This window comes from Arachis hypogaea, chromosome 20 (genome assembly GCF_003086295.3).
Source record: "Arachis hypogaea cultivar Tifrunner chromosome 20, arahy.Tifrunner.gnm2.J5K5, whole genome shotgun sequence".
NCBI lineage: Eukaryota > Viridiplantae > Streptophyta > Magnoliopsida > Fabales > Fabaceae > Arachis > Arachis hypogaea.
The window spans coordinates 32885567-32897953 of record NC_092055.1 but is presented as its reverse complement, the minus strand read 5'-3'; the positions used below and the strand labels follow the sequence as shown (position 1 = coordinate 32897953).

The 12387-nt window shown below is 34.0% G+C and overlaps 1 long non-coding RNA gene across 1 annotated transcript; it reads left to right on the top strand.

Annotated features, from left to right (window-relative positions):
* The first annotated feature begins 7736 nt into the window (after positions 1–7736).
* LOC112786256 (uncharacterized) lies at positions 7737–9968 on the top strand. The gene is made up of 2 exons (XR_003194273.3): positions 7737–8326; positions 9535–9968. It is a non-coding gene; the product is annotated as an uncharacterized lncRNA (long non-coding RNA).
* The last annotated feature ends 2419 nt before the right edge of the window (positions 9969–12387 follow it).

Below are 12387 nucleotides of genomic sequence, written 5' to 3'. Positions count from 1 at the left end.
CTTTCAAGTGTTTGACAAAATGCTTGGTTGGATGTTAGAGTAGCATTTTGAGCATTCTCGGCTTGAAAAGAGAAATTAGGCAATCTTGAGTCATCAATGCCCAATTAAGATTGGTGATCTAGAGTTGTTAGTTAATATTATTTTCATTGACTCTAATCTCTTGCTAATTCAATTAGTGAGTTTATTAGGACTTTTGGATTGAGATTAACTAGTCTTATTTGACTTTCTCTCAATGTGAAGATAACATTATACCTTCTTCCTATGTTAGAGATGACTAAATAGGATTAGCTGTTGTTAATTATTATATTATGATTGATGACTAGGATAGAAAGATTATATTCTCAATCCTTGCCATGAATGTCTCTCTTTATTAATTACTTTCTTTAATTGTTTGCTTTACTTTTCTTGTCATTTATTTTCTTACCCTTTTATCAACCAACCCACCCCTTGGATACCAAAACCAATAGCACGCATACCTCACTGCAATTTCTTTGAGAGACGACCCGGGACTAATACTCTCGGTATTTTTATTGGTTTGCACTCGTGACAAACAAATCAAACTTTGATTGAGCATTACTTGTCGGTTTGGAACTATACTTGCAACGAAGTTATTTTCTCTTTTACCGAGAAGAAATTCTAAGCCGACAGTTTTGCACATCAGGCTTGCCGGCTAGAACCTTTTGCCATGCTTTCAAAGTGTGGCCTATTCCTTTGTCAAATTTTAAAATAAAACAAAATGGAGAAAATAAGCTATTATAATCGGTGAAATATCTTAAAAAATGACTCTTAAACATCATTCTTAATGCAAATCCTTCTTGAATTAGTTGCAAGTTCTTCCATCACCGCTCTCACTTCGTCCGGCCCTATATTTGTCTTCCCAATCAATATTGTCTTCTTGAATCTAAACCCTTCACACCTCTTTGGTTCCCCTTTGAATATCCCTGTCGATAAGTATTTGTGAGCCCTGAATGCATGCTCCACACCATCCACTGCAGACAACAAAATTTCAAAACCAAAACCACACAGCTATATGAGAAATCGAGTCAAATGCATCAACTTATAATATAATATGATATCATTTACAGTGTTAATAAATCAAATATATCACTCTCACTAGTCACAACCATTGAAATTTTTAGATATTCTAAATTGAAATTAAATTATACTGTGACTAAGATATTCTAATTTTTTCTGCAGTAGTCTCTACTAGTTAAAATTGAATGAGAAATTAAGGTAGCTTTTTAACCAAAAAAAAGAGGAAAAAGAAAAAAGAGAGTGGTGAGGGTACCAAAGCTTCTAATAATAGATAGAAATCAAGTAACATAACTACATTTCAGTATAGAATGACCAATCTAATAATAATAAAGTCTCATTCTATTAAGAAATGTGGTCAGTGTTACTAAAGAGCTAACCTTTCTGGCACACTTGATGAATCCACATTTCATGGTATTTATTTTCTCTAATTGGGTAAATTTCATCAACTTTCCTTGCATTTATTCAATGAAATAGCTTGGTTTTGTAAAGTCTCCATGAATTGTGCTCAAAAGTGAAAACATACTTTTTAGGCTCTTATTTGCTAAATTTTATTCACTTTAATTCCATTTGATGCCTTGATGTGTTTGTTGAGTGATTTCAGGCTTACAAGGCTAATATGGATTAAAGAAGTGAGGAAAACGCATGTAAAAGTCGAGAATTCATAAAAAATGGAGTTTGGAGGTTTTCAGCAGTGTGCGCACGCACAAGTACGTGTGCATACGCACAAGTGAGAGTCAGCAAGTGTGCATGCACAAAACCTATCGTGCGTACGCACAAGTGGAAAAATTGAAAGTGTGCGTACGCACAGGTCCCAACACGTGACCTCATTAATGCATTACGCTGGCTGCGAATTTTGGGCCCCCAAAACCCAACACAACTCATTTCTGAAGCTATTTCAATCCTAATCCAAGAGGAGGCAAGGGGAGAGCAATTTAGCTTTAGGTTTTTATGTTTTGTCTTAGGTTACTAGAGAGAGAAGCTCCCCCTTCTCTCTAGAATTTAAGTTTTCTTAGTTAATTTCTCTTTAATTTTAGTCCTTAATCCTTGTTTTAGTGTAGGTTCCTTTATGTTTTCATACTCTTTTGTCTTGATCTTCTTCATTTCTCTTGTTATTTCCTTTATTTTGTCACTTATATGTTATGAAAACTCTTATTGACTTCAATTTTATTTAATGCAAATTTATGTTTCCATGTTATTATTGCTTTCTTTAGTTGTTATTATTAATTTCTTGTATTTGGTAGTTTTAGATTTTATCATTATTGTAATTTAATCTGCTTTTATTTTCATGTACACCAAGTGTTTGATAAAAATACTTGGCTTAGTTTTTACTTAGTTTTTCCTCACTCTTGACTTGGAATTGAGGACTTTGGTGACCCTTAAGTCATTGATGTTTATTCTTGATTGATATATTAGAGTAGTTAGTTGATTTAGTTTCCACTAACTCTAAGTCTTCCATTAATAGAGTTGACTAGGACTTGTGGATTGAAATCAATTATGCCTATTTGACTTATCCTCGATGTTAGGGTTGACTAAGTAGGATTAACTCTTCATAATCATCATATGTTTGTGGTCAATGGCTAGGATAGGTAACCTTGGATCTCACTCCATGCCAAGAGGTTCTTTAGCATTTGAATTCCCCTTTTCCTTGATTAATTGCTTAAGTTTAATTTCTTTGACTTTAATTCCTTGCATGCTTGTTTCATTCCTTGCTATTTACATTTCTTGTCTCTTGCCATCAAAACCCCATTCCCCCATAGCCAATAATTGAGCATCTCATTTGCAACTCCTAGGGAAGACGACACGGGATTTAAAACTTCCGGTTATGTTGTGTTGAATTGTGATATCTTTAGATTAAAATTTTATTGGGAGTTAATTGTTGATTTAGACTATACTTACAATGAATGAATTATATTTAGAGAAATTCTAAATCAACAATAACTCTCATTATCAACAGTCAAGAGAAGTGACACTAAAGCAATATTTCTCATATCGAACAGATGACATAAAAGAAATTACCATTCACTTGGTTAGACAATGCACCCTCTTGCACCTTCTTCCCCGTTCTTTTTACTACTGCAGCTAAACCATGAACATTGTTAATACTAAAACTGAAAAGAAAATCCTCTCTCCACGGCTAATTTTAACAAAATGCTAGGTAAGTTTCCTCCTAGAACTATTAGAGGGTATGCTAACGCAACTATGCATCATGGTATAGTCACCATGCAGACAATCATATCTTTAAATCTTCTTTTCTTGTTAGCTCTCCTTCTCTTCTTCTCTTCCTTTGTAAGCTCTATTTCTTCTTGAATATCATCCTTGCCTTCGAACACCTTCTCAGGAGCCAGCATAGCTATATCTGAGACAGCCACAGGTGCAATCTACCCCTGGAAAGTGTATCACATTGTAAGACAATTGGAAGAAACAAAAATTAAATTGATATTGCAAGATAATAGCTCTTTACTTCTTCCATTGTCAGAGCAGGCACATTAATTTGAATAGACATGTCCTCTATAACCTGTCAAGTTCAACATAAGCTAATTTAGAAGACAGAATAGTTAGTGATGTGCGTATCTATGTGATAGGTATTATTTAATTCCTCATCATGAGTCAGCAGATACACAAAATGACATTCATATGAAGGAAGAATCCATATCCTTCTAATGCAATGCACCTCCAGCCAGCATCAATAACAAATAATAGAACTAAAGATAAATAAATAAATAGAGAAATGAAAACTTAATGTAATTGTTGTTGTAGAATTATAGAAGATTGTGTTATGGTTTATAATAAAGTAACGGTTTTCCCAATTGGTTGTTCCGAGAGTGAGAGAATTGAAGTTACCTAAATCCTATAAAAGTAATAATTCATCAATTTCCATGACTCAAGGAATAAAGATTAGCAGCAAGAGAGTACATTACAAGGAAAGACAACCTTGGTACCAAAACAACAACCAAAGTTCATATAAAGCAAAGAAAAGAAGAGAAATGAACCTGTTGAAAACAGTATCAAAAGAACTTGAATTAATAACAACCTCTACAAGAACTTAGTAACCAATTATCAAACATTCAAAATAGTATCAAAGCTATTCCACAAAATCAAAATTAGTATCACAACAACAACAAACAAGTAGAATTTGAATATTGACATCAAAAAATAAGAAATAACCTAGAATAATTAATTTTAACATGTTAATTTTAGGTCATTTACAACCACAAATATAAGACACAAACAGTAACACTAATTATTATCATTTAAATTAAAATGACCTAAAGCCTGAAATAAAGTTAGACTTAAGTAAATACTAATAACTAATTAGTAACTTCAAAAATTTTCCAGCAACCTGCCTCACTACCTCCATATTACTTATATCAACTTCTAAAATTTGTAGAAAATGGCTACCAGTGGCAAAGCAGCACTACCACAGTAGTAGAATTGTACTACTACGCATCAATGGCAACATGTATGCTCAGACAGCAATGAGCTAGCAGTGCTTCCTGGTGCAGCTATCTTTCTCACTCAGTTTTGAGACAGAACTTGGAGCAAACTTGAAAAGGACTTCACTATGTTCAGGAATACATGAGAACAATTAATAGAATGTTTCAATTAGTAGCTACATATGAAAATCTTAGGAATCAATGAAAACCAAATAGAAGTACTGAAAATATATATTAACAAGCCAATTATACAATGAACATTCTCTTCCAACACAAATAATATTAATAGAAAAATGACGTTTAATACAAAAACAATTCAGTACTATCATTTCACACAGACTTTTGTCATGGTACAACCTTTATCTTTATTTTTTAATGGATGCTTATTTAATTGAAATAAAACATTATACCGCCATGTCAGGTTTCTGAACTAATCACACTTATAACAGTATGAACCTCAATACCTTTTCCCCATTTGTATAAAAACAAACATCAAAACAAATAAAACCCAAATATTACAAACTAAATACAACACTAGAATAAGGAAGAACTAACAAAACAAAACATCTCCTTTTTCACATTTGGATAAGGACGAAACACTAAACCAAATAAGACCCAAAAACTGGAAACTCTGAATAATTCAATCAAACCATCAATACCAATCAATAAAAATTAAACAAAATCAAAACCCTAATCGCGAATGCTTAAAGTATGAAAAAATTAACCTGTTGAGAGTTGATGTAGAAAGACAAGTAGAATAGAACAGACAAAGCACTAGCAGTTCAGCACAACCTAGCAGCAGCTGAGCACTACCACAGCTGCAGTAGAATAGAATCAAATATCTAGAAGTTTAGAGAAAAAAACTAAACCAAATATTAGAATAGAACAAAAAACAATTTAGAAAAAATTAGAAAAATGAAGAATCAAAGCAAAAAATCAAATTCAAAAACAAATAATCAGATCAAGAAAAAATTTGACCAAATAATTTACCACGACGCTACGAATGCTAAACGTGGCTGACAGTTGGCACTGACGGGTGGCAAAGAGGAGGGTTGAGAGAGGGAAAGGAAGGTGCGACAAGTGAGGGAGAGAGAGACGGTGGCTCGATGACTTCAGAGAAGGAGACGACAACGCGACGGGTGTTGAGCAATGGAGGGACATGGAAGCAATGCCAATGCAGGGAGCACCGGCGAAGGGAGGACCGACGGAGTGGTTGTGAGAGAGGTTGACCAATGAGTGTTATTGGGATCGAAAGTTAGAGTGTTAGAGAAGAACGACCACTGCTCCTGCGTGAGAAGGATGGAGGAGGAGGAGAAGAGTGTTGTAGTTGGGACTCGTGGAGGCATCATGAGAGCGACGACGAACCTACCACTGGTACTGTTGTCCTGCATGTCTGCGTGAGAATGATGGAGGAGGAGTGCTCGAATGAAGAAAATGAGGGAGAGAGGGAGGCATTGCTGCTGCATGAGTTAGGGTTAGGGGAATGGGGAATAAGGATTTTGTTATTGCATTTTCACTCTTAGCGTGCCAAAAATGTTACAAGAAATGGTCACGCTTTTAAAATGCCACTATAACAAAACCCTATCACCACACTTTAAAAGCATGCATGTTTCTCTCTAAAGCATGACAAAAAAAGCGTGACTAAATCTTGAATCAATTGCCACCCTCATAAAAACGTGGCCATAGACCCTTTTCACCACGCTTTTTAAGCGTAGCAAGAAAAAATGTGGCCAAATCTGTAATCAATCGCCACCCTCATAAATGTGTGGCTATTGACCAGTTTTGGCCATGCTTTTAAAGCGTCGCAAGAAAAAAGCGTGGCCATTGGCCTTTTTTCTTGTAGTGTCTTTATATCCTCCTTTGACAATTGTATCACATGATCCCTCTTTGCTTTTCTCAAAGGAACGGAGACAGTTAAATTTTCTCTACTTTCTACCATGATTCAGGGAGTTAATGCCAGGAGAAAAGAACAGAGAAGAACCTATGTTGTATGATGACTCTGAATTAGGAATGAAATTAAATTATGGTATGTGTAAAAAACGCTGACCTTAACAGCACAGAAACTCTGTTAAGTTAGAAACTCTAGCAAGGCATATTGGCCCTTGACAGCACTCTACAATGCATCTTTCAAGTAATCTCATAAAAAATCATCATTTTACACAAATTAATTACGGAAACAACATAATATACCATAATATTCGAATATTACGGCAGGTCTATAAAACCGTTGTATTATTAATGTCATTTTAAATCTTTTTTTTGTAGTGCCAATCGTCACATATTAGTATATATTTATATGTATTATATATTTTTTTTAAAGAAAATTCAATTAAAATAATTAAACTTTTTTTACAACAAAATAATCAAACTTTCTATATATATTAAAAATCAATCAATCACTATTTTATTTTTGTGTTTTTATTCAGATTTTTATTATATTATTTATAAAATTTAATTATAAATGTGAATCTAGTTTGAATCTATTAATTATGAAGTTTGACTTTATAAATGTATTTACGGTCATCTTGTACCCTATAAAATTGCTCATTTTTTTTGTATTTGTCAATATAGCACATAATTTTTTTTATCAAAAAAAATTTATTCATAGAAATAAAAAAAACATTTATAAATCGCATATAAAATAATTTTACATTTAAAAATGAAGATAAATATTTTTTATGTTAAACTAAAGACTTAGAGGAGGTATAATATTCGATTAAAAGCTAAGAAATTTTAATAATTTAAAATAGAGCCAAATTTAAGTCTTCTTCATTTCTAAAATCTTTATAGATGTGCTACAACAGAAAGAGATATCTTTTTGTCTTTTCGACAAATATCTGAATATTTTCTAGACATGAAAATATTTTTATGAACAAAAATCTTTTCATAAAAAGACATCTAAAACTAAAAATTATAAAAATATCTAAAATTCAAATAAAAATTATTTGAAATTGAAATAAAATAAAAGCAATTTAGGGCATAGAATTTTAAAATAGAGTTTATATGATTTAAGATTCAGAACTTAAGGTTTAGGGTTTAGAATATAGGATTAAGAAGTTTGAATTTAAGGTGATTGACGACATTGACCACTATTGACTGGTGGCATTGACTGGCGACAGCCGGCGTAGTTGCTAGTGGTGGCAGATGAATTTGTGATGTTGAGAGGAAGAAAAAATGGAAAAAAAAGGGGTAAAAGAGAGTTTATAAAAAAATGATGAATGAGAGTTTTTTTAGATATTTCATTGGACTTTTTTATGGTGAATTGTTGACCGAATGATGTTAATTCTCTAGCATTATTGTTGAAAGAATTTAGTCAACAATTCCGCTATGTAATCAAGAGGGATCCAGCCAACTCCTGCCAATTTTCATTGTGCTGGACCCCAAAACCCATTTCATTCAAAAAGCCACATTCCTAATTACTCTATGTTAATTCAAATTTCTCTTTGTTACTATTGTAAACCTAATTAACCCATAGTTTAACCGTGCAACCACATCTCCCAATTTTCCCTTTTCAACGCCGCCGAACCTGTCTTTTGTGAAGCCTTTCTCGGTCCCTGGCGTCAATTCAAGTCAGCACCGCCGCCGCGCCGGTCAGCGATCCACCAAGGGGCTCCCCGAAGTCATCCCAGCGCCGTCGCTTCTGCTGTATGTAACTGGTGGCCTTCCATTGAAGACGCATCCACTCCTCCAACAAACCACCCGACGGCGCCTCCTGTTGCTCTGCCTTAACACACACGCGGTGGAAGTGTCCCTGCCTCGGTGAAGAACTAGCAAGCTCCCCTGCTGTTTGTCCCTGTGTTCCTACTAGTGAAGCTTACACAACGGCGCTTCAGGTTGCTAGGAATATCAATGAGAAGGTAACATCACTGAAAAATATCTTTCATGTTGAGAATCATGCACTTAACTGGGTTGCATCAATTAAAATTCAAGAGAAAGTAATTTTTTTCCCCGAATTATGGTTGTCTTTTCATTTTTTTCGAAGATATTAAATCATGGAGGGGGGTCTTAAGTAAAACTAGTTACCAACGATGGGTATTGAGTATGCATTTTCTATCCTAAAAGGCTCTAAAGTGAAAATTCGAAGTAGTGACAGAAGCATTGTTACTTATTTTTTGCTCTAATATATTTTATAATTCATTTGGCATTTTCTTTCCCCTATGGATTTCTAGATGATCCTTGCTTTTAGTTGTGTTGTAACTACAAATCATTTACTTGGTCATGTATATTGGCAAGTTTAGTTAGTTTAAATTCATTTTGGCTGGATAACAAATAATGTGCACGCATACATGTTAACTGTGTCTTTAGCATTATAGTAATTTATTTGATTAATAGAGGTTGCTGTTGAATTACTTTATGTCTTCAGAGTGTTGAACCTGTGACTTAGTTGATCTTGAAAAAATGAAAGGTGAAACTTGGAATTTTTTTATGGCTGAATCGATTGTTGGTTTATAAGTTAGTCCTTAACAGGTGCAATGGTTTAAACTCTCATAAAATAGGTGTGTCTTCCGATGAAAGTTAATTTTTATGCACCGGCTCATAGTTGAAATTATATGTATGGTTATCCCAAATCTAACTTTTTTGGTTTAGTTCAGTCTTTTTTGTGTTGGAAAAAAAATAGATAGTTGTTATCTCCATAACTAAAAGTGATTTTTTGGAGTTCTGAATAAAAATAGTAGTTCAAATCCCTATAACTATGTGATTTTCTGAATGTGTCTTTAGTAGATGTGTCTTTAATAGATGTGTCTTGTGTTGGATGTGTTTTTAACAGATGTGTCTTCTATTGGATGTGTCTTCTGTTTAAAACTTGCTTAAATGTGTCTTTAATGGATGTATTTTCTATTTAGAACTTCGATGTTACTTTTCGAGACTTGTAGACTTTTCTTCTTTGTTAGACTTATCAGTGTGTGTCTCTATTGAGATTCTCATTAGTATTTCTTTTTACTGTGGATGTGTCTTCTCAGTTAGGACATTGATGTGTCTTTTTGCTTTTGTTAAACACTTATTTTGTTTGACCGGTTAATACTTGCATGTGTCTTTAATGCTTCGATGTGTCTTTTGTTATAAGAAAGGGAAATTGCGGCGGCTCGCACTAAGTATGAGAAGTTGCAAGCGGAGATGAAAGAAGCTATGACTAACTTGGTCTCTCAAGTAGGTCAGACAGGGGAATTGAAACTCCATCTCAGGGAGCGTGATCAAGAGATAGCTAGCATGAAGAGTGCACTGGCCTAATTGATAAAGCACATGAAGATTGACTTGGGGAAGAAGATTGAATAAGCAACACTTATCGATGCAAAAGTTAAACAAAAAATCACTTTTGTTTTTATTCATATGTTTATTTCGGTCAAACTTTGATGATCACCTTTGAGAGTTTGGGTGGTTTTAATTAGATATTCATCAATAAACTTTCTAAGTTTATATGAATGTGCAGATGATTTTTTTAAGCTACTCAGTTTCTTTGTAGACATATTAACATCAATGCAAGTTCAATTGTTTGTTACATTTATTTGGTTATAGTAATCCTATAACTATAAATTTATCATCATGTTGAGATGCAATGAAAGGAATCATAATATTCATTAAACTTATCCATACAATTTGCATCACAATAGAATCATGGATTCTGATGGAGGATAAATGTCGGTTTAGAATTTCTCAGTAGAATTTCGTTGCAAGCATAGTCCAAACTGACGAAGTATCCCTAATCAAAGTTTACTAGAATGTCACAACAATCCAATCAATAACTGAGAGTAGAATTCCGGGTCGTTCTTCCAAGGACTTGCATTAGAATACACATTATTGGTTAGGAATTTTGGGGTTTTGGGTTGCTTGTGAAAGAAGTAAAATGACAAGTATGTAAAAAGCAACGAACAACTAAGAATTAAATTGAGATAACTAGAAACACCAATCAAACATTAACTAACTAGCAAGAATGCATTAAAATAACTACAACTAGAAATATATGTGAATAAAATATATGGAATTAGAGTAATAGAACTAAGGAACGAAAGCTAACAAGAGTGAATGACAATCGATCAATATAAAGGACTTGGCTAGGGGAGATAATTAGAATTCCTATCCCTATTGTCATTACCAATTGTGACGGAAATTGTCTATTGCTTCTTCTTAGTTATCATCTAACAATTGAAGAAAAGTCAAGTGGGTACAATTAACTTGAGTTCACAAGTCCTAGTCAACTCCTAGTGAAAGACTAGCTTTGGTGAAGTTCAAGCTAACAAGTAACTTCCAACACTCAATCAACCATAGACCTTGACAATTCAAAAGTTTCCAATACTCAACCCCAAAGCCAAGAGTAGAAATCTACTCCATAATCATAAAAAGCATTTTCACAAACACCTTGTGTGCACTAAAAGAAGACATTATAAAATTGAGAAATAAGTCCAAATCAAAACTACCCACTAACAATAATTGCTAATAATGAACCAAATAACATCAATGGACATGAAAGAAAGCTCAATGCATTAATAGAAGTCAAAATCCAACAAGATTCCAAATCAAAATCAAAACAAGTAAAATTGCAAGAGTATTAAGTAAAACTGGAGAGTAGAAACTACAATTAAAATAACAAGAACTGAAATTAAAAAGGACCTAATTCAAAGATTCAAATGAAAATGAACAAGAACACTAAAACCCTAGAGAGAAGTGAGAGTTTCTCTCTCTAGAATTCAAAAATCTCTAAAAACTAAGCTAATGGAATGTGTTGTCTACATCCTCCTTCACTCCCAGCCTCTAATCTCCAGACTGGGCTCGAAACTGGGCCAGAAAATCAGGATAAAATCTCCCCTAGCGTGTTTCCTTAAGTGAGGCACGTGACGCTTGTCACGCGTTCGCGTCGTCGAACTTTGCACAAGGTCACACGTACGCGTCTGCCACGCGCACGCATCGGTGGATGATGCTCCTGGTTATGCGAACGCGTCAGCACCAGCTTCTCAAATCTTCAATTTCTTGTGTCCTTCAACTTATGCATGCTTCCTCTCCATCCTCCATACCATTCCAGCCCTATAACTCTAAAATCACTCAACAAACGCATCACGCCATTGAATGGTGATAAGAGAGGATTAAAAATTATTAATTTAAAGGCCTAGGAAGTATGTTTTCAATCGTAGCACAAAATTAGGAAGAAATCTTAAAAACATGCAAATTATATAGATAAAGTGTGACAAAAGTTGACAAAATCCACTCAATTCAATCCAAAATAAACCATAAAATTATGGTTTATCAACCTCCCCACACTTACATATTAGCATGTCCTCATGCTAAGCTCACGAAAACCACAAAGGGTGAAGGGGAATGGTAGGACTTATGAAATGCAACCTATCTACATGAATGTAACTAAATGCAAAATACTTCTACCTACTTGGTTAAAAATGAATCAACCTCCAAGAACATATATGAACATGTAGGGCTCATGAATTCCACCAATTCAAATATCAACATGAAGTATAAACAAACTTGCAAGAAGAAAGCTCGTGAAAGCAAGAAATAAGGGATTGAGCATCGAACCCTCACCGGAAGTGTTTACACTCTAGTCTCTCTAGTGTTTGAGGGTCGATTCTTTCAATTCTCTACTAATCTTTCTTTATAAGGCTTGATCTTCTTCTACCAATCAACATATATTCAATGCATAGATACACATATCAAGAGGTCTTTTCATGGGTTGTAATGGAGTTAGGGTCAAGGCATGATTGTTATTTGGTCAAGTGGACTAGAATTCGGATCTTTGATTAGCCTAAACTTTTCCACCTAACCTAAAACAATCAATGTAATCAAACGCAATCCTAACTACCCATTAACTATCTTTTCTACATATTCATGCATCCCAATTTTTAAATACAATTCATATGCATCACTATTACTATTTATCTTGGGGCATTTTTGTCCCATTTTTATTGCTTTATTT